Source organism: Aulonocara stuartgranti (genome assembly GCF_965226115.1).
Source record: "Aulonocara stuartgranti genome assembly, chromosome: 16".
Classification (NCBI taxonomy): Eukaryota; Metazoa; Chordata; class Actinopteri; order Cichliformes; family Cichlidae; genus Aulonocara; species Aulonocara stuartgranti.
Genome location: NC_138952.1, coordinates 4,827,966 through 4,852,245, shown reverse-complemented (window position 1 = coordinate 4,852,245; position 24,280 = coordinate 4,827,966).

The window sequence follows — 24,280 nt, the reverse complement described above, 5'->3', positions numbered from 1 at the left end:
GAGGACATCCCCTGCCCACTCGCAGACGATGAAGAGGACCTTCAAAATGATTACTCACATTCACCTGGAACACTGATGTCTTTGGACTTGGTTCGCTCAGACTTAACAGCCAAACTGTCTGAAGCAAGTCTCTCAGAGAACAACAAGGATGCTTTACTCAATCTGCTCAGCAAGTTTAGCTCCTTGTTTGATGGTCAACTTGGTCGAACGGCTCTCACTGAGCACGCCATAGAGACTGGCAATGCAACACCTGTCAATCTCCCACCCTATCGCACGTCACCTGCTAAGAAACGTGTGATTGAAGAACAAGTACAACAAATGTTGAAGGACAACATCATTGAACCTTCCACAAGCCCTTGGGCAGCTCCTGTAGTCATTGTAAATAGAGCGGCCACGGAACCAAGGTTTTGTGTGGACTTTCGAGGGCTCAACCAAGTTACCCGAAAAGACTCTTATCCCCTGCCTCGTGTAGATGAGTCTTTGGACTTTCTGGCACGGGGAAAGTTTGTCTTGACATTGGACTTAGCGCGAGGCTATTGGCAGGTTGCTGTAGCAGAGGACTTGAAGCCTAAAACTGCCTTCATCTCTCACTGCGGTCTCTTCCAGTTTCGGGTGCTGCCCTTTGGGCTCTGCAACGCACCTGCAACTTTTCAGAGACTCATGAACTCTGTGCTTGCTGGCCTCATTTACAAAACGTGCGCAGTCTACCTGGATGACATTGTTATCGCCTCACCTACCTTTGAACAGCACTTAGTGGATCTTGAGGAGGTGCTGGGCAGACTCCAGGCTGCTGGCTTGTCATTGAAGCTCAAAAAGTGCCAATTCTGCCTCGATGAATTCACCTTTCTCGGGTACCGCATCACATCATCAGGTGTTAAGCCCGATCCAGACAAAGTAAAGGCGGTTAAGGAGTTTGATACCCCAACCTCAGTGAAACACGTCCGTCAGTTCCTTGGCTTGACTGGCTATTATCGACGCTTCATTCAGAATTATGCCCGCCATGCCGAACCTCTTCACGCCATCACCAGAAAGGACAATGCTTTCCACTGGGACGACAGCTGTCGAAGGGCCATGGACACTTTGAAGGATCATGTCACATCAGCCCCGATCCTGTCATTTCCAGACTTCAACCGTCCCTTTTCCATTCACGCCGATGCATGTGACATTGGTCTTGGGGCAGTGTTGATGCAAAAGGATGACAAGGGTCGTGAGTACGTTGTGGCTTTTGCTAGTCGCTCCCTTCACAAAGCTGAACTCCCCTACTGCACTTCAGAGAAGGAGTGCCTCGCTGTGATATGGGCTCTGGAACACTTCCGCCCATATGTTGAAGGTGTTCATGTTACTATCTTCACTGACCACAACAGTCTCAGGTGGCTCATGTCTCGTCAAAACCCAACGGGCCGACTCGCCCGCTGGTCACTTCGTTTGCAGGACTTTGATTTCACAATAGTGCACAAACCTGGTGCACAGAACAAAGTTCCCGACGCACTGTCACGCAACCCTTTGCCTCTGACCTGTGACAGGCCGACTGATCTTTTACCAGATCATGCTGTTATGGGCAGCCTGGACATTCGTACTCTGCCCCCCGTCATTCTGGCTGACCATTCACAATTGAGACAGCTGCAGTTAGACGATCATGTCACAGGTCCACTCCTCAGAGACATTGAAGCAGACTCTCTGAACAGCTCGGACAATGCCACCTTGTTACAGTATGTTGTGTATGACTCTCTTTTGTATCACAGAGAACCCAAGTCCACATGTGCTTTGCACCCTTTGAAAGAGCTGAAACTGTTTGCCCCTACTTCCATTAGAGGCACCTTGCTGGACTATTACCACGACCACCCCACAGCAGGTCACTTGGGTGTTTCTAAGACATTGGCTAGACTGCGTTTTAGGTTTTTCTGGCCCAAAATGGCAGCTGATGTGAAACGCTATGTGATTTCATGCTCAGTGTGCCAACTCGCCAAGCCAAGTCAAAAAAAAGCAGCCGGTCTTATGGTTCCCATTGTCCCCCAGAAACCCTGGGAGTATGTGGGTGTGGATTTTGTTGGGCCACTTCCCCGCACCCCCACTGGTAATGCTTATTTGATCGTGTTTGTTGACTATTTGACTAAATGGGTTGAAGCCAGTGCTGTCAAAGAAGCTACATCTCAGGTAGCAGCTGGTAAATTCGTCACTGACATTTTTGCTAGACATGGTACACCCACTTACCTGATTTCTGACAGAGGGTCTCCTTTTGTGAGTGAGCTTTTTGAACATGTTGTTTCTGCATTAGGCTCGGTGCACAGACTCACTACGGCATATCACCCTCAGACAAATGCTACTGAACGCGTCAACCGGACTCTGAAAACTGCAATCCGCGCTTATGTAGGTGATAAGCACACATCATGGGACAAGTTTCTCCCTCAGATTTGCTTTGCTCTGCGCACCGCCCCTCATGACAGTACAGGTTTGACTCCTGCCATGATGCTTTATGGTCGTGAGTTAGACACCCCGCTTGACCTTATCACTCAGCCTTCTACAGCAGGTGTTGATGAACCGGGTGTGCCTTACCCTGAGACTCTGAGAGCCTCCCTGCAGGAAGCTCACGACCACGCCAAAGCAGCTTTGGACTATATCCATGACAGACAAAAACATTACTATGACTTGAGACATCGACATGCCACGTTTCGTGTTGGTGACCTTGTGAGAGTTAAGACACACCCCAGGTCAGATGCTCAGTCTAACTTTACTGCTAAACTTGCACCACTGTTTCAGGGACCATTGTGTGTATCTCAGAGACTCAGTGATGTTAATTACAGGCTCACTTGGGTGGACTCCGGTGTGGATGCAGGTGTTTATCATGTTGTGAACATGCAACCGTTCCATACCTGGGACTCTCTCACTTCCAAAGAACATTCTGTTTCGTGGCCTGCCGAGAGAGAGACCGCAGAGGGTCTGAACTCTGACTCTCAGGCCCACCCTGGCCCCCCTGCAGACACTGACATTGGCTCTGAGCCATTCCCCTTTGATTTACCGGACATTGACTCTTCTTCTGGTGTGGGCGCTGTTCCAGAGAGTGTTTCACCCAGATCTGTCCAGCACCCAGCTGCTGGTGGACATTACAATCTCAGGCTCAGACGTTGCCCCAGAGTTACGTCTGGCTGGAGCAACAAAAGATGGACTAATGATTTTCACACAACCAGGCTTGATCTGAAGTGAAATGTTCTGGTTAAACCTGTTTGATGCTGTCTTGTTGCATTGCTACTTTGAGTCATGATATGTAGATGTTTCTGTTTGCTCTACTTAATCCAGTTTTATGGCTCTTTAGTGCGTTAAGGTTCATTCTTGGCATTTACTTTAAAAACAAAAAAAAGGAAAAAGTGAAAAAACTAAGAAGACTGATTTTCCACTGTACATGTTCGTCTTATTTTCACCAATTTCATTTTTAAATGGTCTTTTGCCCTGTGTGTGCACTAATCTTAGCTGTAACCTCTATGTATAGGGTACTGTTAGGTGTGGTGTGTGCTTTTCCAGCTGTGTATGGCTGAGGACAGCCTTTTTCTCACCAGGGGGGACTATGTAACAGTTGCTATCGTAATGCAGTGTATCACCACATGGCGGCGCCTCCTGTCTCACGACTGGTGTCACCCCCTTTTTTGTTCTTCTTCGCACTCCTCCTGTAATGGATGCTCCCGTGTGTACGCGGACTAGTGTGCTCTTCAGTAATGTGTGGTAGAGGTAGCACTTATTTTTGATATTGTAAATAAATGAGTACTTTTTGGAAAGTCAGAAGCTGTTGCTCATTCGCTATCCACCTGCACACCTCCGCGGCTGGCTTCATCTCCACCGCACGTTACAACTGCAGCTGTCAAAAATCCCTCTGGGCTCCAAGCTTGCCTGGCGCCAGATCTCAAATCTTCTTATTTAAGCAACAACATAGCTCTGAAGACAAATTCTCAAAAACAAGCAGACAAAAAGTGGAAAAGCAGAGGTGTGTTAACCCCAAATTCTTTTTAACAAATAAAAGTGGTCATAATAAATACTGACTTCCAAGCTCTGTGGATTTTACAAACCCTATTATTGCCACGTATACTCTACTTCCTTTGTAATAAAGCTTGTAGTTCAGCCTGGATCAGGTGACCCGGAACCATCCCTTAAACTGCTGGAGGTTTTCCCATGATGCACTGAGCATCTATTTCTTCACTCATCGCTTTTCAGTCTGTCTGTTTATACATCACTGATGTTTTTAATCATCAGTTATCATTAAACTCTGTCTCTCTCTCCTATAGTTTGCCGTCTTTGCCATCTCTCTCTTTTCCCTCACCCCAACGCTGGTCATGGCAGATGGCTGCCCATCCCTGAGCCTGGTTCTATCAGAGGTTTCTTCCTGTTTCTTCCTTCCAGTTAAAAGGGAGTTTTTTCTTTCCACTGTCGCCATCTGCTTGTGCATAAGGGGTAATTGTTGGTGATTATAAAGTCTTTACCTTCCTGTATGAAGTGCATTGTAGTGACTGTTGTTGTGAATTGACACCATATAAAACAAACACAACTGAAATGAATTATTATTTTGTGTTTATGTGTTTCGATAAATCGCTGCACCTATTTTCTATTTCCTAACAATATATAAAGAAATAAGGGGTGCCTCAAGACTTTTGCACAGTACTGTAGCTATTTGTTAAATCATCATTGCGATGTGTCAGGGAACTGCAAGGGTGACAACAAGTAAAATGTCATGCATTAATACTGAAAGTGGTTCTGTATGATAAGAAAATATCACTGGTAATGCCGGTGTGAGCATCAGAGCCATGAGGCAGAATAGACTGAGCTCACAGTCTGTGCCCTTATTTGCTTGCTTGAGATTTGCTCTTCAGCAACAAAAGGGAATTTAAAGGACATCATGACAAACGCAGATAAATGTCAACAAGATGCACAAATGCAACCACAAGCAACATAGAGGGTAAGTGAATGAAACAAAAAGCCATGATGCACGTACTGATACTGACACTGTGCGTGCCTGTGAGAGACAGAGAGGCTGACTGGAAAGACACGATGTGTGCGCAATGTACACGATGAGATTTGATGCGCAATCACTCGTAATGGTAGGATTCATTAGCAAAGTGCTTGTACAGTATCAGTCCAAAATCCAGTCAAGTGTGAAGTTCATTCAGCTGTAATTACACCGAAGGTAAATCTCGATGCACTACAGGAGACAAATGCCTGCCTTTAAGTACAATCCTGGTGTATATGTGAAGACAGAGGGGATAAAAACCACAGTTGGTTGTTCTTAAAATCAATGTGCCCCACAGCACATCAAAAATATGCAACTGTTGGCTTCATCAGTGGTTTTTCAGCATCAATAAGAACAAGAACAGAAAAGCAAAACGCAAAAAAACGTTCTTCATTTGCATCTTTATTACTCAATGAAACATGAGGAACGTTTTGACTTCTTTCAGCAGGGTAAGCACAGGTGGGTAGCACTCAGAGAGGTCCTGCTTTTGTGCATGCTGGTTCACTGTCGTGGCTTATTGGGACACTTGATCCGTCACCCACCTGTGCATTTCCCTGCTGCGATGAGTCAGAATGTCTGCTGTGAACATGGTCTGTGGCAGGCAATGGCTTGTTTACCCTTGTGTTATATTATAGTGCTACAAGAAAAATAAACAATTTGTCAAACAAGTAAACGTTTGCCTTCACTTAGTGGTGAATGCAGTTAATGTGATTATGTCTGTTTGTATAAAAATAACTCAATAAATGAAGAATTCATCATGAATTACAATGCCGGAGATTAGTATGTATATAAAGGTAAGCTTTGTCCCCCTGAAGTGACCCTTGGATGTTTCTGCCAGAGTGATCTGACACAAATTATTTGTGCTGACAGTTAATGCTATCCATGCCAGGGCTGCAGAGATAAGGTCATACAAATTGGGCATTACGGTGGGTGGGATCAATTATTTTATGAGTGGGGAATTCCTCCTGGTTTCTGACAGTAAACAAACTGGTTGTGTTGCTGGCTTTTAAGATAAAAACACTGGTTGTATAACTGATGACTTTTGAGTTTTTGTGCTTTTAATTTAGTTATCTGCCAAGATAACCTTGTCAGCGTTCGACACAGCTCTGAAACAAAATCCCGAAAGGTCAGTGAGGACAGGAGTGAACAAAAATCAATACCAGTGGCTGTGATCACAGAGGACACTTTCAGTTACAAGGGTTTTGTCACTTAGAAAATAACTTTATCTGGCTTTGTTTAGGCAAAAGACGAGGTTATAAATGAGTACTGCAGTGTGAATAAGTGTTGGGGCCACACTGTAATGCATCAAATTGATAATAAAACAATAATTTTTTTATTAGCAATGATTTGTAGTTGTACCTTCATTGCAGCATATTCTCTAATAAGGTTTGTAGGGCACAGACACTGTGAGTGACAGCATGCAGTTATGAGAAATTAGTGCAATAGCCAATGGCAACGGAAAGAACTATATTGAGATATTATCTAGGCTACATTTCAGACAGATGTAGTAAAGATCTGTTGTTGGAAAATATTTTCTCTTAATTTTCTGGGCTGACCTGGTTGATTTGTTTTTGGCAACACAAACTTGCATTTATGCCCCAAGGCCTAAAGTGAATGCAGTCAGTAGGTGCTGCTTTCTTTGAAATTGCATGGCCTTATTTGAGATTGCATGGTCTCTCTGGTGTGCAGCATGACCATGACTGAAGTTACTGTCACTTTGTAAGTGATTTTAAACTGGGAAAAGGAAGCAGCAGAAGTATCTTGTGACGAACAAAATGATAACCACCCTCGGTGCAGGTGAGAGGACAAAAGAACGACAACAAGGCAACAGGTCGGCCAGTTCACATCACAAGGACCACATGTTTAGTCTTAAAAAAAGCACACTGCTTACTACACTTTCCAGATAAACCCCTGCGACAGTAGCTTAATTGTAACACTTATAATTGATTTTTTTTTTTAAAAGGAAGCAAGGATCACTTAATAAAAAAGAAGTCATCTCTCAGGCCTAGAGCAAATTCTTCAGTGACAACACATCCAGTGTGTGCAAGTTTGCTTAAAGGTTGGGTCATTCTGAAAATAAGCCTCCATCAGTCAAGCTTAGACCTTGCTCACCAGTTTGCTGTGGCCTTTGGGACCTGGAGGAAAAATCTATGGTGCCTTCATACTGTGCCCAACACGTGGGCACATGTCTTTTATTCAAGCAACAACAACACTTTACATGTAAGTCACATTTTGTTTGGTTACAATTTAGCTTTTAAATTCCAACTCAAAAGTTTCACACAGAAATGCAGACACTTTCTCAAGACAGCACATTTATAAGGCATCAAGCATGCCAAAAGTATATAAAAAAACCCTCCTCACACACACACTGCATGTGTATGAATAAGTGTTTTTGACTGACCTTGTCTCTTGCTGTGAGTTCTGTTGCAGCATTTAGCTGCCTTTTCAACATTTTTTGCAACTGTGCACTTCATTTTGCCCAGTGACACCCTTTACAGTCACTCCTATGAGTGTCATTGGGCGCCTTCACACATTATGGCGAGTGTGAGAGTCACGTATGGGTCTGAGAGGTCCGTCACCTCATTTTTGCCTGTCATATTATCACTGTTCAAGCTGACTGTTCACAACAGGACAAAAAGACTCTCGGGCCATCTGGAAATGTCCCAGCCTAAACTGCAAAAGAGAGCACAATGACAAAACTTGCAGCACAACCACATAATGAAATATCTGTAATATCAGCATGTAGTGGTGGTGTAGTATACCCGAACTTAATATTGTGGTGTTAGGTCATTAGCTACTGAATTATAATACAATGAAACTGCTAGAAGATTGATGTGGCCTCATTATTAGTCACACTACTACTAGAAGCTGCTTTTAAATATAAACCAACTGACAGGTACCTGTTACTAATGTGCAGAGCCTTGTCTTTGCCAGGATATTGTACATTTAGCACTTAACATTTATGCATTTAATGTAAAAAATCCTCTTTATCTTTGGCGCATAGATCATTTCTAAAATTGATTGGATTTTTAATCTACCAAAAGTACTTTACAGTCCACTTTCATGCAGAAGTATTTGTCTGGCGTTTTCACTTTTATGGCACCTGCTTCACTTACAGCAAACTTCACACCGATTTCTGGAACCTTCTGGAGACCACTTTTTCCTCCACCTGAGGCTGCTACAAAAACACAGCAAGAGGAGAGATCTCATAATAAAAGGAAATAAGCTCATCTACTTGGTGCTTAAGCAGAGGTCTAAATTGCAGCTATTATAAGTCTGAATTGCATCATTATATAGCAATAAGTAAAAGCTTTACAATCTCTCGCCAGTCCTCATGGTCATTTCAAACTCTTCTGGTAGTGCTCGTTTTTAACATCAGTTTGCTTTAAATGTTCTGCTACAGGTCAATTGAAGAAATTCAATTGTGGCCCCAGAGGGCGGAGAAGGTACATCATACTCCCAGGCCCCTTAAAGTAATTAACGCTGCAGTTGGCTCAGGAACTGAAATCCTTCTTAAATCTCCTCATCTGTGAGGGAGGGATCCTGCAGACCTTAGGGCCTCCTGTAGCAGTGAAGCAGCCACAGACTGTCATGTCATTTGCTTGAGCAGCCCACTCGGCTAATTGGTTAGGCAGAGTTCATTTGGCTTCCTCTCCGATTTGGCTAGCCACTGGGGATAGGAGGGGAGAGTAATTAGAAACTTGAATTAAATGCAGTTTTCACAAATGGCTCGAAGGAGACTAATGGGACATAATGTGACCGCAGGTTGGCTTAATGGGTGGTGAAGCTGTCATAAAGTGAAATGGCCATAAGTCACAGAAGGAGTCAATAAGATAAAGATTTTGGTTGTGCTGTATATGGTGGTGCAGTTGATTTGGGGCATGAATGAGGAGAGGTTCATTTAGTACTTGTTCTGACTGATTGTGTTTGAAAGATTTTAGGAAACAAATATTTTGCTGAAACTGGCACTATAGTCACAGTCATGCCCTGCTCACTTCTGTGTGGTAAATACTATAAAAAGCTTCAGCTAGAAGCACATCTGAACCTCACTAAACAACAAACACACCGCCTCATTTGTTTCATTTGCAATGAAATCCCAAGTTTGAAAAGCTGGTACTTTACGGAGGGTTAAGAGGTGGAAATAGTTATTTTGAGGTAGAGTCGCTTCCTGAAACTTCCCAAGCAACCACTGGAGATTCCTTGAATTAAGTGATCAAGCCAAGAAAAAAGAAGGAAAAAAAATCTTCAGAAGCAAATACATCTTTCAAAATAAAAGATGTAGTGAGCTGGAATTCCTCAGGCAGTCCATTCCACATTTGAGGAACCGTAAGATAAACACCTCATCCTTTTCATGTTTAAGCATGGGAATAGTCAGCAGGCTTCTGGCTGAACACCAGTTAGCTGGTGGACAGCAGTTTGGATATATATTCTGGCTCAGGCCCTGAATGGCAATAAAAGTAATAATTAAAATCTCAAAATCAATTCTTAAACAAATGGGCGTCCCGCATAGGGTCATTAAAATCAGAGTGATGTGATTACTTTTCTTGTTTCTTGTAAGATGCTATGCCAGGAGATGACATATTAGTGCAGTTTATCAGGACCGGTGTGCAAAGCAAAACCCACACTTTGGATTTTTGATGATATATCAAATCATCTATGTGAAGCTAACCCTCCCCTGGCTGTAGCCTGGTGAGTGTACAGACATAAGGATATCGATCACAAAGAATGATCGGCATACAGTATTTGCAGAAGGGGAAAATACTATGAATCCTTCTCTTTAATAGATAGGTAAAGATTATCTTTGGTGTAAATTATCTCAAGTAAGTTGAGTGAGATGACTTGTGTGCCGGGTGGCGGCCAGGAGCGGAGGCCCTGGCGGACTGACCCCCGGCTGCCAAGACTGGCAATAGGGACATGGAATGTCACCTCTCTGGTGGGGAAGGAGCCTGAGTTAGTGCGTGAGGTTGAGAGGTACCGGCTAGATATAGTCGGGCTCACCTCTACACATGGCTTGGGCTCTGGAACCAGTCTCCTGGAGAGGGGCTGGACTCTGTCTCAGTCTGGAGTTGCCCCTGGTGAGAGGCGGCGGGCTGGGGTGGGTATCCTAATATCCCCTCGGCTTGCTGCCGGTACGTTGGGGTTTTTCCCGGTGGACGAGAGGGTTTGTTCCCTGCGCCTTAGGGTCGGGGAACGGGTCCTGACTGTCATCTGCGCTTATGCGCCGAGTGGCAGTTCAGAGTACCCAGCCTTCTTAGAGTCCCTGGGGGGGGGGGGGGGGGTGCTGGAGGGTGCTCCACCTGGAGACTCTGTTGTCCTGCTGGGAGACTTCAATGCTCACGTGGGTAACGACAGCGAGACCTGGAGGGGCGTGATTGGGAGGAACGGCCTCCCTGATCTGAACCCGAGCGGTGCTCTGTTATTGGACTTCTGTGCTAACCACAGTTTGGCCATAACGAACACCCTGTTCGAACATAAGAGTGTCCATAAGTGCACGTGGCACCAGGACGCTCTAGGCCGTAGGTCGATGATCGATTTTGTAATCGTATCAGCAGACCTGCGACCATATGTTCTGGACACTCGGGTAAAGAGAGGGGCTGAGCTGTCAACTGATCATCACCTGGTGGTGAGTTGGATCAGGTGGCGGGGGAGGACGCTGGACAGACCTGGTGCACCTAAACGCGTAGTGAGGGTGTGCTGGGAACGTCTAGCAGAGGCCCCAGTCCGCGAGATCTTGAACGCACACCTCCGGCAGAGCTTCGACAGCATTCCGAGGGAGACTGGGGACATTGAGTCCGAATGGACCATGTTCAGCGTCTCCATTGCCGAAGCTGCTGCGGCCGCAAGGTGGTTGGTGCCTGCCGCGGTGGTAATCCCCGAACCAAATGGTGGACACCAGAGGTGAAGGGAGCCACCAGGCTGAAGAAGGAGTCCTATCGGGCTTGGTTAGCCTGTGGGACTCCGGAGGCAGCCGACAGGTATCGACAGGCCAAGCGGAATGCGGCTCGGGCAGTGGCTGAAGCAAAAACTCGGGTGTGGGAGGAGTTCGGAGAGGCCATGGAAAAAGACTTTCGGACTGCCTCGAAGAGATTCTGGCAAACCGTCAGACGTCTCGGGAGGGGAAAGCGGTGCTCTACCTGCACTGTGTATAGTGCTGGCGGAGCGCTGCTGACGTCGACTGAGAAAATTGTCAGGCGGTGGAAGGAATACTTCGAGGACCTCCTTAATCCCACTGACACGTCTTCCGAGGAGGAAGCAGAGTCTGGGGATGAGGGGAATGACCCGCCAATTTCCGGGGTCGAGGTCACTGAGGCAGTTAAACAACTCCTTGGTGGCAGAGCCCCTGGTGTTGATGAGGTCCGCCCCGAGTTCCTGAAGGCTCTGGACGTTGTAGGGCTGTCCTGGTTGACACGCCTCTGCAATGTTGCGTGGAGATCAGGGGCAGTACCTGTGGACTGGCAGACTGGGGTGGTGGTCCCCATCTTTAAGAAAGGGGACCGGAGGGTGTGTTCCAACTACAGGGGGATCACACTCCTCAGCCTCCCTGGGAAAGTCTATGCCAGGGTGCTGGAAAGGAGAGTTCGTCCGTTAGTCGAACCTCGGATACAGGAGGAACAATGCGGTTTTCGTCCTGGTCGCGGAACACTGGACCAGCTCTTTATCCTCTCCAGGATACTTGAGGGTGCATGGGAGTTTGCCCAACCAGTCTACATGTGTTTTGTGGACTTGGAGAAGGCATTCGACTGTGTCCCTCGGGGTGTCCTGTGGGAGGTGTTGCGGGAATATGGGGTGTCTGGCCCATTGCTACGGGCCATTCGATCCCTATACAACCGTTGCAAGAGCTTGGTTCGCATTGCCGGCAATAAGTCGGACTCGTTCCCGGTGGGTGATGGGCTTCGCCAGGGCTGCCCTTTGTCTCCGGTTCTGTTCATAATTTTTATGGACAGGATTTCTAGGCGCAGCCAAGTGGCGGAGGGCTTTCGCTTTGGTGGCCTCAGAATCTCATCTCTGATTTTTGCAGATGATGTGGTTCTGTTGGCTTCATCGGGTGAGGGCCTCCAGCTCGCACTGGAACGGTTCGCAGCCGAGTGTGAAGCAGCGGGAATGAGGATCAGCACCTCCAAATCTGAGGCCATGGTTCTCAGCCGGAAAAGGGTGGAGTGCCCACTCCGGGTCGGGGATGAGTTCCTGCCACAAGTGGAGGAGTTCAAGTATCTCGAGGTCTTGTTCGCAAGTGATGGGAGAAGGGAGCCGGAGATCGACAGACGGATTGGGGCTGCAGCTGCAGTAATGCGGACGCTGCACCGGTCCGTCGTGGTGAAGAGGGAGCTGAGTGTAAAAGCGAAGCTCTCAATTTACCGGTCGATCTACGTCCCTACCCTCACCTATGGCCACGAGCTGTGGGTAGTGACCGAAAGAACGAGATCGCGGATACAAGCGGCAGAAATGAGCTTCCTCCGAAGGGTGGCTGGCCTCTCCCTTAGAGATAGGGTGAGAAGTTCGGCCATCCGGGAGGGGCTCAGAGTAGAGCAGCTGCTGCTCCACATCGAAAGGAGCCAGCTGAGGTGGTTCGGGCATCTGACAAGGATACCCCCTGGGCGCCTCCTGGGTGAGGTGTTCCAGGCATGTCCCACCGGGAGGAGGCCCCGGGGCAGACCCAGGACACGCTGGAGAGATTATATCTCTCGGCTGGCCTGGGAACGCCTTGGTATTCCCCCGGATAAGCTGGAGGAGGTGGCTGGGGAGAGGGAGGTCTGGGCCTCTTTGCTTAGGCTGCTGCCCCCGCGACCCGGCCCCGGACAAAGCGGATGAAGATGGATGGATGGATGGACTCACAGAAGATGATTAACTGTGTAGCTGTCAGGTTGAGTTTCAGCTTAGATACATATCTACATTGGAGATTTGTGTATTCAAAGCGACGCAGTTCATAATATTTAAGCAGCCAAAGTGACAAATGGAGAGGCTGAAGGAGTAATGTGATGCATTTATCAGTTATCATCAGACCCTTGTCTTCTCAAATTGTAAAGGATGTAAAATAAATTTAAATGCATTTCAAAATTTCAGAGCTTCCTTTTTAACAAGGGCAAACAAAACTAGCAATCCACTGTCCAATTACTGAAAATTAGTCTTTTTCATCAACAGAGTGCAGTAAATTAGTGTAAACTTGGTGGAAATAATAATAATAATAATAATAATATCCCTTCTGTTTGTATCTTCATCAAGCTGACAATCTATGACCACATAAAACGGGTTGTATTCTTCACTGCTGTGACTGTCAGAGAGTGAGACTCTTGTACTCTGACTCACCTTCCAGTCTTCCAAACATGGTCTGCAGTCCTCACTCACCTTAATCTATAGAGGTAACGTGGGCACTAATTTTTCCTTTGCACTTTTAGGATCTGAGCCACTACTGCATCTTTTAACCAGACTGCGTACTGTCACTTGCTCCTAAAAATAAAGATGCAAATCAGTGGACAGAAATTTGACACAGATCATCTCTCAGAGGAAACTGAACACTTTGAGGCTGGCTCTGTGGGATAGTGGAGCTGAGTGTGCCCCTGCAGCCCTTCCACAATAATCTGACATATGCAGTGCTTTGCACTATTACAAGCTTTGAGGCAGTGATCAAAGGACTGAGCTCTAACAGGGCCAGGAAACAAAAACAGAAACAAAGGAACAAATGATTTTGTTCCGACCCCAGTTTGATGTTTACCTCTTGCTCATCATGGCCTCTCCGCCTACTGACTTCACACAGCCATCTCCCAGTTTCATTTTCTTCACAACATTTTTCCCCCCACACACCCTCTCCACCAGCCTTTCCCTCATGTGTTTGACAAATCAATATATTTTGTTTCCCCAAAATATGCAGTTGAAACTCACCAGATTTTTGTCCACTTGGAATAAGACTGTTCTCCCCCAGAATACAACAGCATGGGTCCTTTATGCTTTATGTTCCTATTATAAACTACAGTTACATTTTAAAGCTAATTTGAAATATAGCTTCTATCTGACTATAAAATGTAATCTTTTGTTTGGATGAAAAATGTCATCCTGGTAACTTTTTAACATGCAAATTTTAGTTTTGGCATCTAAATCCTGCAAAACAGTGAGCGCTTCCATTTTGAAGTATTTTTATGCCTCTGCCTTCCCATTTCCCTCTAATGTTGACTTCTTTTGGTCCTTTTAATATGAAACCCTCCACTATGTTGTTTCAGGAAACACTGATGTAGGTCAGTTGGACAGCTGTAACTACTTAGTTGGGGGACCTTTGGATAAAGCAAAATATTACTGGCCAAGTTAAACTCATTAAATTATCTTGGCCTATGCGGTACCCTACCCTACTGATAAGAAATGAGAAACTGCATCCAAGGAAAGCTGACACACACTCAAAAAATGTTTGTGACTATTTTGAACGAGTGAAAAGTTTTGTCCAAAGAAGAAGAAAAAAAGAATTCTTATATATCAAGTGCTTTTAACTCTCAAATATTGATATTGGTAGGAGCCTCAGAAATATAGAATTACTCTGGCTTCGGTATTATATAACTATACTTTAAGTTAAAAGTTTATGTACACTGGGCTTTCAGTTATTTCTGTGAGCCATTCTTTTTTCTGAATCTCAATGATTGCACAACAAACAAACTTTCTTTGAGTTCAAGAATTTGGGGATTTTTTTATTTATTTTGGCACATGCCTGTACGTAGCTGGAACCTAATGCTTCGTACTTCAGAATCAAGGCAGTCAAGCTTGACTGAAGTCTGTATCTGAGAACGTGGAGAACGAAAGCCTTCTGGATCAAAGTTTTATGGTCAGATGTGACAAACTGACTCTTCTAAATAATCAGTGGTGTGTTAAGAAGAATAAAGAATAGTTATCCAAAGCCAAGAAAACTGCACACGCTACGAAGCTTAGGATTGATAATATCTTTCTTTGTAGTTGCTTTGCTGCTAATTCTGCCTAGAAAATTGTTCCAACTCCTAAACGGGATTATACCAAAATCTTGGTGCTAAATATATTTAATCAAATATTAAGTGTAATGCATACTTGTGTTTGTGTTTGACCCTAATTTTTTTGACTTGCACAACAATACAATTTGTATTTGCTTAATTTTTTACATGTAGATGTATGTTATGCACTAAATCTGCCCATTAAAAAGATCAAGTTAAAGAGAAATCCTTGAAAGGCTGATATTGCCTTGGCATTCCTGATGATCATGAGTGTACATAGACTCTGTATTTCAAATCCTGTTCAACAGGCATTTCATGATTACTGGTTACTTTAATAACATAAAAACAGTCAACAATACATAATGTCAAGGTCACAACAGATGGGACCTTTTAACATTCTCTAACAATAGGCACCATTCATGTGAGCAGAACTGTTTTCAGATGATGGTAGATATGTGCATTTTTCAATTATAGAAGAAGTATTCAGAACATTTACTTAAGCTAAAGTATAAATACTATGGCTTAAAACGGAAAATATTCACAATTTATAAAACACTTTGATATTACAGTGATACAAACATAGTAGTATAGACACTGAATATGGTATGATTTGGTTATCATTATTGGATTACTGGTGGATTTTCATGTGCAGAAGCAAAAAAGTAAATTCAGTTCGAGTATAAGCAACTCAAATTTGTACAAAAGTGCTTTCTTGAGTACTGACATTATAACAATGACCTTCATGGTGAAAGCCCTAATAGCCAAGGTAAAGCTTGCATGTTGAGTTTAATTTAATAAAATAGTGCCTCCTACCATTTCAGAATCACAGTTAGGGGTGTCTCTGTTATTATTCCTTTTATCTCTTTTAGTTTTGTGCTGTTTGTAGAACAGGGCATTTTATGTCACACTCAGAATTGATGTAATGGGCTGTCATTGTGAAGTAGCTCTCTGTACCCCATTGGTGTGGAGAGTAACAGCTAGTGCAATGGATAATTGCTAAATAGCTCATGCTCTGTATACAGGGTGGGCACCATGGACTGACTGAAGTACATACTTGAAAGAACATTCTGTACCCATTCAATGACTTTGAAGATATTGAATTCTGTGTTGTCTATGGATGAGTACGGTTACACATCTGCAGACACCTTGTTGCTTCAGATAAAGTCTCAGTGTGCATCCTATGTGTTTTTCACTGAGTTCTGTGTAGAGAAGGACTTGTGCCCGCACTCTTTGACTGTCAAGAGACAAGTTCAAGACACAGTCGGACCGGTTTTATGTTGGAAAAGTGATATTTTAGTCAGTACGGCTTTAAGGCAAGGAGTTGTGTTGCGCAAAAAATGACAGAGTTTGGACGCCACTGAGTTGGGTCCTTTTATAGTGACCCAGCAAGTATTAACACAAGTGGGACCACTCATGAAAACCAGTGGCTGCTACACAAACAAGCAGAACTGCTAAGGAGGGTGGTGTAATGGCTGGAGCTGCACTTAAGACGCTTACGAGTAACACTTGAAGGAGATAGAAATAATCACACAGGAGTCAAAGAAACTAGTAACTCAGTACTATCAAACATAAGACACCTGATTATTACAGAGCGCACTCAGCTATACTGGGCAAATCCAGATTCTGGAGTGTTGTGCTCAGAGAGATGCTGCTATCTATCAACACGTACACAAGAGTAATTATAATACACAGCTGTTTTGTCATAACTGGGTCAAGAGTGGAAGTTTGAGTGCCCACAGTTTAAGCAGCTCAGTAGCCTTAACAACTACACTCATAATAGATGATTCTGCATGTTACAACTTATATCCCTTACCAGCATCAGACAACATCAGACAAAGTGCACCCAATTTGCAGTAAGGTAGGCTGTAACCCAATTATTACACAGGCTGTGAAAGTGTTATATTAGCAGAGCAGCGGCAGCTTTTGTGCTACATCTGTAAAGAATGCTTTCTTACCTACTGTTGAGTGCGGTTAGAGCACAAACTACTTTAGTGACATGTTTAAAAAGGAGGCGATAAAGTCAAGAGAAACAAGCTGTAAAAGTGTCATTGATACAAGACAGATCACAGTTTGCTTTTAATCAAACATTTTCAATATTATTAGAGAAAAATCGGACTCCATAGAATTAACTAAGTTTTCCAAAACCCAAACCCTCACCAAATCCAGGGAGCATGGAAATCCTAGCATATCATTTGAACATACCTATGTTCAGACGAGAGTGTGTGTAAGGCAGATGCATAAAAATATAAGAAAGCATTCACAGAGTCAACATGAAGCCAATTCAGATGTGCATAAAACCTGGATTCTTCCTAATTGCCAGCAGGGTTTGAAAACTGTGATTGCTTAAAGAAGTGTAGATGTCCATAGCAAAACAGCTCTTAGCATCCCTCACCCATGTCCTCAGTTAACATTTTTCTGATGAGTTGATAATGTCAGTTCCTGTATTCAAGGCTTATTCCTCATTTTCCTCATTAGGGTCCAGGAGAACAGTACACCAGGACATTTCACTACCTTGAAGCTAGATTTTAATGTTGGGTTAAAAACAAAAAAAAAAACAAAAAAAACAAGCAGGTAATCCAAAAAATTCTTAGCTTCACATGCGATGTCAACTTGGCTATGTCCACTTATTATAATAAATCAAAGTCATGTGGGATCTACTCGAAGCAAGATGTGGCTGATCTGAAATTAAGTTTCCTCAAATATGTGAACAATTTTAACAGATGATCTGTTCTCAGTATTACTAAGAGTATCATTCCAGAGAAAATGCAATTAAACAACTCTTTTACACATTCCAGTCTCACTCGCTGATGAGCTTTAATTTCAAAATAGGTTTACTGATCTGAATTGAATATGTTTAATTACTTACAGTGCTTTTAGGAAAAAATCATTATGAGTGAAAAAACACAGAATATCTCAAAAACACCTCTTAAGAATCAAATGACTCAGACTGAGATGATGAACCTGGGTATGTCACTTATCCTAAGAACATAAGAGAGAAGCAGGGTCATATGAGCTGCATAACAAGCTCAAACATTTTATTTCTTCTACTACATTACTTCAACATGCTCACGCAATCTAACTCGTGTCCATGTCTCCGTCCGCCAAATCCTGAGGTGTAACATATCTCCGATGCACAGACCCGCTTGTAATTAAACACCTCAATGAGCAGATTACGAGTTTCCCCATTTGGAAATTTCATTACCATTCCTGTAATTGGATTCCAAATTTAATTAGTGTTCCTGAGCTAAACAGCATGTGATTCTAGGGTGAATGCAGTCGGAGGTCTTGAACGCTGGTTTAACCCCTCTCACTCTTCTGACACCTTGGCAGCAAACACACTGACCACTATGAGAAAGTAGAATAAACATTTTGTACTCAACATTCATTTTCTTTTCCAAAGACTTGTTGAAGGAAAAAAAACACACTAATGTTGTCTGTACTGGTCATTTTTTTTTACTTTGTCTGCTATTGAACTTTCATTTTGAAGTCCAGCCATCAGAAAACAATCTAAAAATAACTTTCTACTGATGACCTAGAACTGAAGGAATTAGCTTAGATTGATGAAAGTGCAGCAATTTAGTTTCTTGTGATATGATATTCTTGATAAAAATAATTTCTGCATCTAATTGAGAAGGAAATCTAATAAGTTTAGAGGACTTCCCCTGTCCCGCAAATGTGCACATGGTTTTATAAAAAGCCATCTGTGCGAGATATAGTGAGGATGTGTTTTAGTGCCTTATTTTCTTTTTGCCAAAATAAAAGACACATTTCTACGAACTAAATTAATGCTCAAGTTGGTACAGCTGTTCACCTGCTTGTTAATGCAAATATCTAATTAGTCAGTAGCATAGCAGCAGCCCAAAGCATCTAAGCATGTACACATGGTCAACAAAGCCTGCTGAAGTTCAAACTAAGAATCACAATGAGGAAGAAAGGTGAGTTAAGGGATTTACAGCTTGTTATGGTTGCTGGTGCCAGACTCAGACATGTCTGAGTATTTCAGAAAATGCTAATCTACTTAGTGATATGATGTTTTCCCACACAACCATCTTTATGTTTTACAGTGAGTGATTTAAGAGGAAATATCCAACGAAAACACTTCTTTTAGGAAAAATACATCGTGGAGAATGTCCAGGAAGCTGATGGGCAACTCAAATAACCACTTCATCTCTGAATGAGCAACACATCAAACCTCAAAGAAGATTGGTGACAGCAGCTGAAGACCACTCCTGTCAGCTGAGAACAGGAAACTAAGCTGACACTTCATGCAGGCTCACCAAAACTAGATGACAGAAGATTGGAAAAATTCTTGACTCTTGTCAATATTTGGTATAAATGACATTAAAGCATGCTTTTTGTGACTAGTTATGACTGTTAGTTGTTGTATAATGTGTGGGGATATTTTCTTGCAACACTTTGAGCCAAACTGAGTATTGTTTAAACTCCAAATGCTACTTGAGTAGCATTTGGAGTTGGCCTCCACAGACTTCATACATCAATCCAAAAGAGCACCTTTGAGAAATGAACCAATGTGGACCAGAATCTGAGGCGAAAAGGCTCCAGATAGCTAATAGCAAACGTTCTAAAAGTATCCAGTGAACTGCAGGGGCTTGTAGGGGAAAAAAGCCTAATAAAGTAGATCTTGTGTGCTTTTCCTTTTTCTTCTGTCGTACATTTATTGTTGCAATTAATTAACTTTAAAGAAGTCAGTACATATGCATTTAATACTTATGAACAAAAACCTTAGGTTTCAGGGTGCTCTTAGCATCCTCTTTAAGAGCTATTTCTCTGCTCCTGGCTCTGTGTGATGTCAGAGAAACAATTTTCTTAACATGATTGTCTCAAGCACACAGTTCTAGTAAACAAGCCCTACCAACTGTCATTCAAACTTCCTGACAGAAAAGAAAGATGACTTAAAGGAAGTGGAACAGACAACAGATAAATAATTGAGGGGCTCTACTAAGGCATAACTGGCTGGACAGTGGTGGTTGCTAGGTAGCCACATTAAATATTTCACCAAAAAAAGTTTAAAAATTCAAATCTTTTCTGATATGGACTTCCTTTTTTGTATTTGGACAGTGTTCAGTGACTGTTAAGCCACTAAATAGGAACTGAAGCCTACGCATGTCTAAATGTGTTACACAACCTGCTTCACATATATAATATTAAGCATGCTTTCACTAAATTACAGAGCTTCCTTGGTTTAAATTCAACCTTTTTTTAAAGCAGGGGCCATAATATGTTTATATAAAAATTGCCTCACATGGGATGCCATTGAGGAAATAGCAAACTTAATATGTGGAAAAATCCTGTAGTATACTGAGTGAAGCAGAAAATGTTGATGAGAAACCTTGCTGGTTTACCTCATACAGTATTTGAATGGGACCCATTATTGACAATGATTAAGTATAATAATAAAGCAGACTGCAGGCCAGACTAAAAAGTTATACAAGGATTGGTTAACATGAATGGAAGAGGAACTCAAAATTCGACAGAACTACGCTTCTTTGAGGTGCACAGAAGCATGTGAAAAGTCTGGGATATATATTTTCCAACCAACCAACGGCTTTTGTTTCCAGTGAAATTCATTTCCTTAAAAGTAAAACATGCCTTCTTTTTAATTGTACAGAGATTATAAGGTTAGTTCTACGGCCGCCAAACATTGACAAATGAACATCACATGTTTGTGCTTTGGAATGATTGCAATAATAGATTAAATTAAAGGGGAAAAAACTGCCTCTTCCATGGTTTGCCTGGAATTCAGAGTCTGCTTTTTCAAATTAAACTGCGACATGACATGTCTGTCTCAAGTGGCTGCAAAGACTCTGCAGTGAGATGAGATGTACAGTATAAGACCCATGAAATTAGTTTAAGGAATGAGAGGAGGGAACCTAAAAGAATTAAGTGGTACAAGATGAAAGACAGCTTTTTCACATCTTGGCACACGACTGAGACTTTCAGGAGGCACAGGAGCCAGACAGCTGCAGGCCTGGACCTGACCTCCACAGGAGTCGAGCCTAAGGCAACACGACTTTGCCGATGTTTATCTGAACGATGGAGCAGGTCGGGTTACGCATTACATTCCAGCATGTGTACGTAACCTATCCACCGAACAGCAACACAGCCATTTGTCAGGTGGCTTGACATCTAGTGTTGGAGGGTTTATATATATATATATATATATATATATATATATATATATATATATATATATATATATATATCCATAGGTCCCTCATCCTATTGAGGGACCTATGGATGGTGGTGGCTAACCAATGGTGGTGGCTAACCAACCGGACATAGTGGTGGTAGACAAACAGAAGCAAATCCTACCATGTGGATTAATGGTTTTTTTTTTCACATTCTGTCTCTCACAGTTGAAGTGTACCTCTGGTGCAAATTACTGACCTCTGTCATCATTTTAAGTGGGGGAACTTGCACAATCGGTGGCTGACTAAATACTTTTTTGCCCCACTGTATATATATATATAAAAACACCCAGCACGCCCCCTGCGGGCGGTTTTATCCTTCAAGCTCGGGTCCTCTACCAGAGGCCTGGGAGCTTGAGGGTCCTGCGCAGTATCTTAGCTGTTCCCAGGACTGCGCTCTTCTGGACAGAGATCTCCGATGTTATTCCCGGGATCTGCTGGAGCCACTCGCCTAGCTTGGGAGTCACCGCACCTAGTGCTCCGATTACCACGGGGACCACCGTTACCTTCACCCTCCACATCCTCTCGAGCTCTTCTCTGAGCCCTTGGTATTTCTCCAGCTTCTCGTGTTCCTTCTTCCTGATATTGCTGTCATTCGGAACCGCTACATCGATCACTACGGCCGTCTTCTTCTGTTTGTCTACCACCACTATGTCCGGTTGGTTAGCTACCACCATTTTGTCCGTCTGTATCTGGAAGTCCCACAGGATCTTAGCTCGGTCATTCTCCACCACCCTTGGGGGCATCTCCCATTTTGACCTCGGGACTTCCAGGTTATACTCGGCACAGATGTTCCTGTACACTATGCCGGCCACTTGGTTATGGCGTTCCATGTATGCCTTGCCTGCTAGCATCTTGCACCCTGCTGTTATGTGCTGGATTGTCTCTGGGGCATCTTTACACAGCCTGCACCTGGGGTCTTGCCTGGTGTGATAGACCCCAGCCTCTATGGATCTTGTACTCAGAGCTTGTTCTTGTGCTGCCATGATTAGTGCCTCTGTGCTGTCTTTCAGTCCAGCTTTGTCCAGCCACTGGTAGGATTTCTGGATATCAGCCACCTCCTCTATCTGCCGGTGGTACATACCGTGCAGGGGCCTGTCCTTCCATGATGGTTCCTCGTCTCCCTCCTCTTTCTTGGGTTTCTGCTGCCTGAGGTATTCACTGAGCACTCGGTCAGTTGGGGCCATCTTCCCAATGTATTCTTGGATATTTGATGTCTCATCCTGGACTGTGGTGCTGACACTCACCAGTCCCCGGCCCCCTTCCTTCCGCTTAGCGTACAGCCTCAGGGTGCTGGACTTGGGGTGAAACCCTCCATGCATGGTAAGGAGCTTTCTTGTCTTTATGTCAGTGGCTTCTATCTCCTCCTTTGGCCAGCCTATTACCCCAGCAGGGTACCTGATCACGGGCAGGGCGTACGTGTTGATGGCCCGGATCTTGTTCTTACCATTCAGCTGACTCCTCAGGACTTGCCTGACCCTCTGCAGGTACTTGGTGGTTGCAGCCTTTCTAGCGGCCTCTTCATGGTTCCCATTTGCCTGCGGGATCCCCAGGTACTTGTAACTGTCCTCTATGTCTGCAATGTTGCCTTCTGGTAGTTCAATCCCCTCAGTTCTGACTACCTTCCCTCTCTTTGATACCATCCGACTACACTTCTCCAGTCCGAACGACATTCCAATGTCATTGCTGTATAGCCTGGTAGTGTGGATCAGTGAATCGATGTCTCGTTCACTCTTGGCATACAGCTTGATGTCATCCATGTACAGGAGGTGGCTGACAACTGCTCCGTTCCGTAGTCGGTATCCGTAGCCAGTCTTGTTAACGATCTCACTGAGGGGGTTCAGGCCTATGCAGAACAGCAGTGGGGACAGAGCATCTCCTTGGTAGATCCCGCACTTGATGGTGACTTGTGCTATGGGCTTGGAGTTGGCCTCTAGTGTTGTACGCCACATCCCCATTGAGTTCCTGATGAAGGCTCTTAGGGTCCCATTGATCTTGTACAATTCTAGGCATTCCAGTATCCAGCTGTGGGGCATTGAGTCATAGGCCTTCTTGTAATCAATCCAGGCAGTGCACAGGTTGGTCAGTCTGGTCTTGCAGTCTCGGCTGACTGTTCTGTCTACCAGTAGCTGGTGTTTTGCGCCTCTGGTATTCTTGCCAATCCCTTTCTGTGCCCCACTCATGTATTGACCCATGTGCCTGTTCATCTTAACCGATATGATGCCTGACAGGAGCTTCCATGTAGTACTGAGGCAGGTTATTGGTTATATATATATATATATATATATATATATATATATATATATATATATATATATATATATATATATATGTATATATATGTGTATATATATATATATATATATATATATATATATATTTTTTTTTGTTTGTTTGTTTAATCAGTCAATCTATGTGTTTAGGCAGATAAACCGCTCTATCATTAACATCTACAACACTCGCTGTCTCCTTGGTGATCTGTTCTGTTAGGTACTAATTACAATTGGCATAAGTCTTGTCTTGTTAAGTTGGATGTAATTAAAACTTGTAAGCCTGACGGTCCATGGGAACAGCAAGAACACCCCACAGCACCATGATGTCGAGCATGCATTCAGAAACGCACAGAAGGGATCTCAGTAAACTGCTGATAAAATGCTGCAGACAGACACAGAACTATGCACACCTCAGCTGCTCAATGCAACACTGCAAAACCTACCAAGGTTTAGCTTGAGCTACTTTTTTAACCTTAAAGAAAAACTGTATATTTCTTCTCTTTTGCAGCGTGTCGAGATGTCAGACAGTTTAGTTGCCTCTGGCAAAGTTTGAATTACTTTCAAGTGACTTTATTCCATCCCTGATATCACCTTAGCCTAAACTTGTCTTGAAATCTGCAGAGAGAGGGAGGGAATAGAAGCAGATATTGATTAGTGTGCTTCTCATGAAAGGCTCTGGGGTGAACAGTAAATGCTTATGGAAGGAAGCAATAGCACATCAATGTAAAGTGATGAAAAGTCTCTTCAAAGACTCCATCATATCTAATGAATTTAAACAGCACTGCAAGTGGGTGGTAAAAAGGAGAAAATGCTTAAGGCCCTTTGATAACAGTTGATGAGTGGTTTCTAAAGCCATGTAGAGTCAGC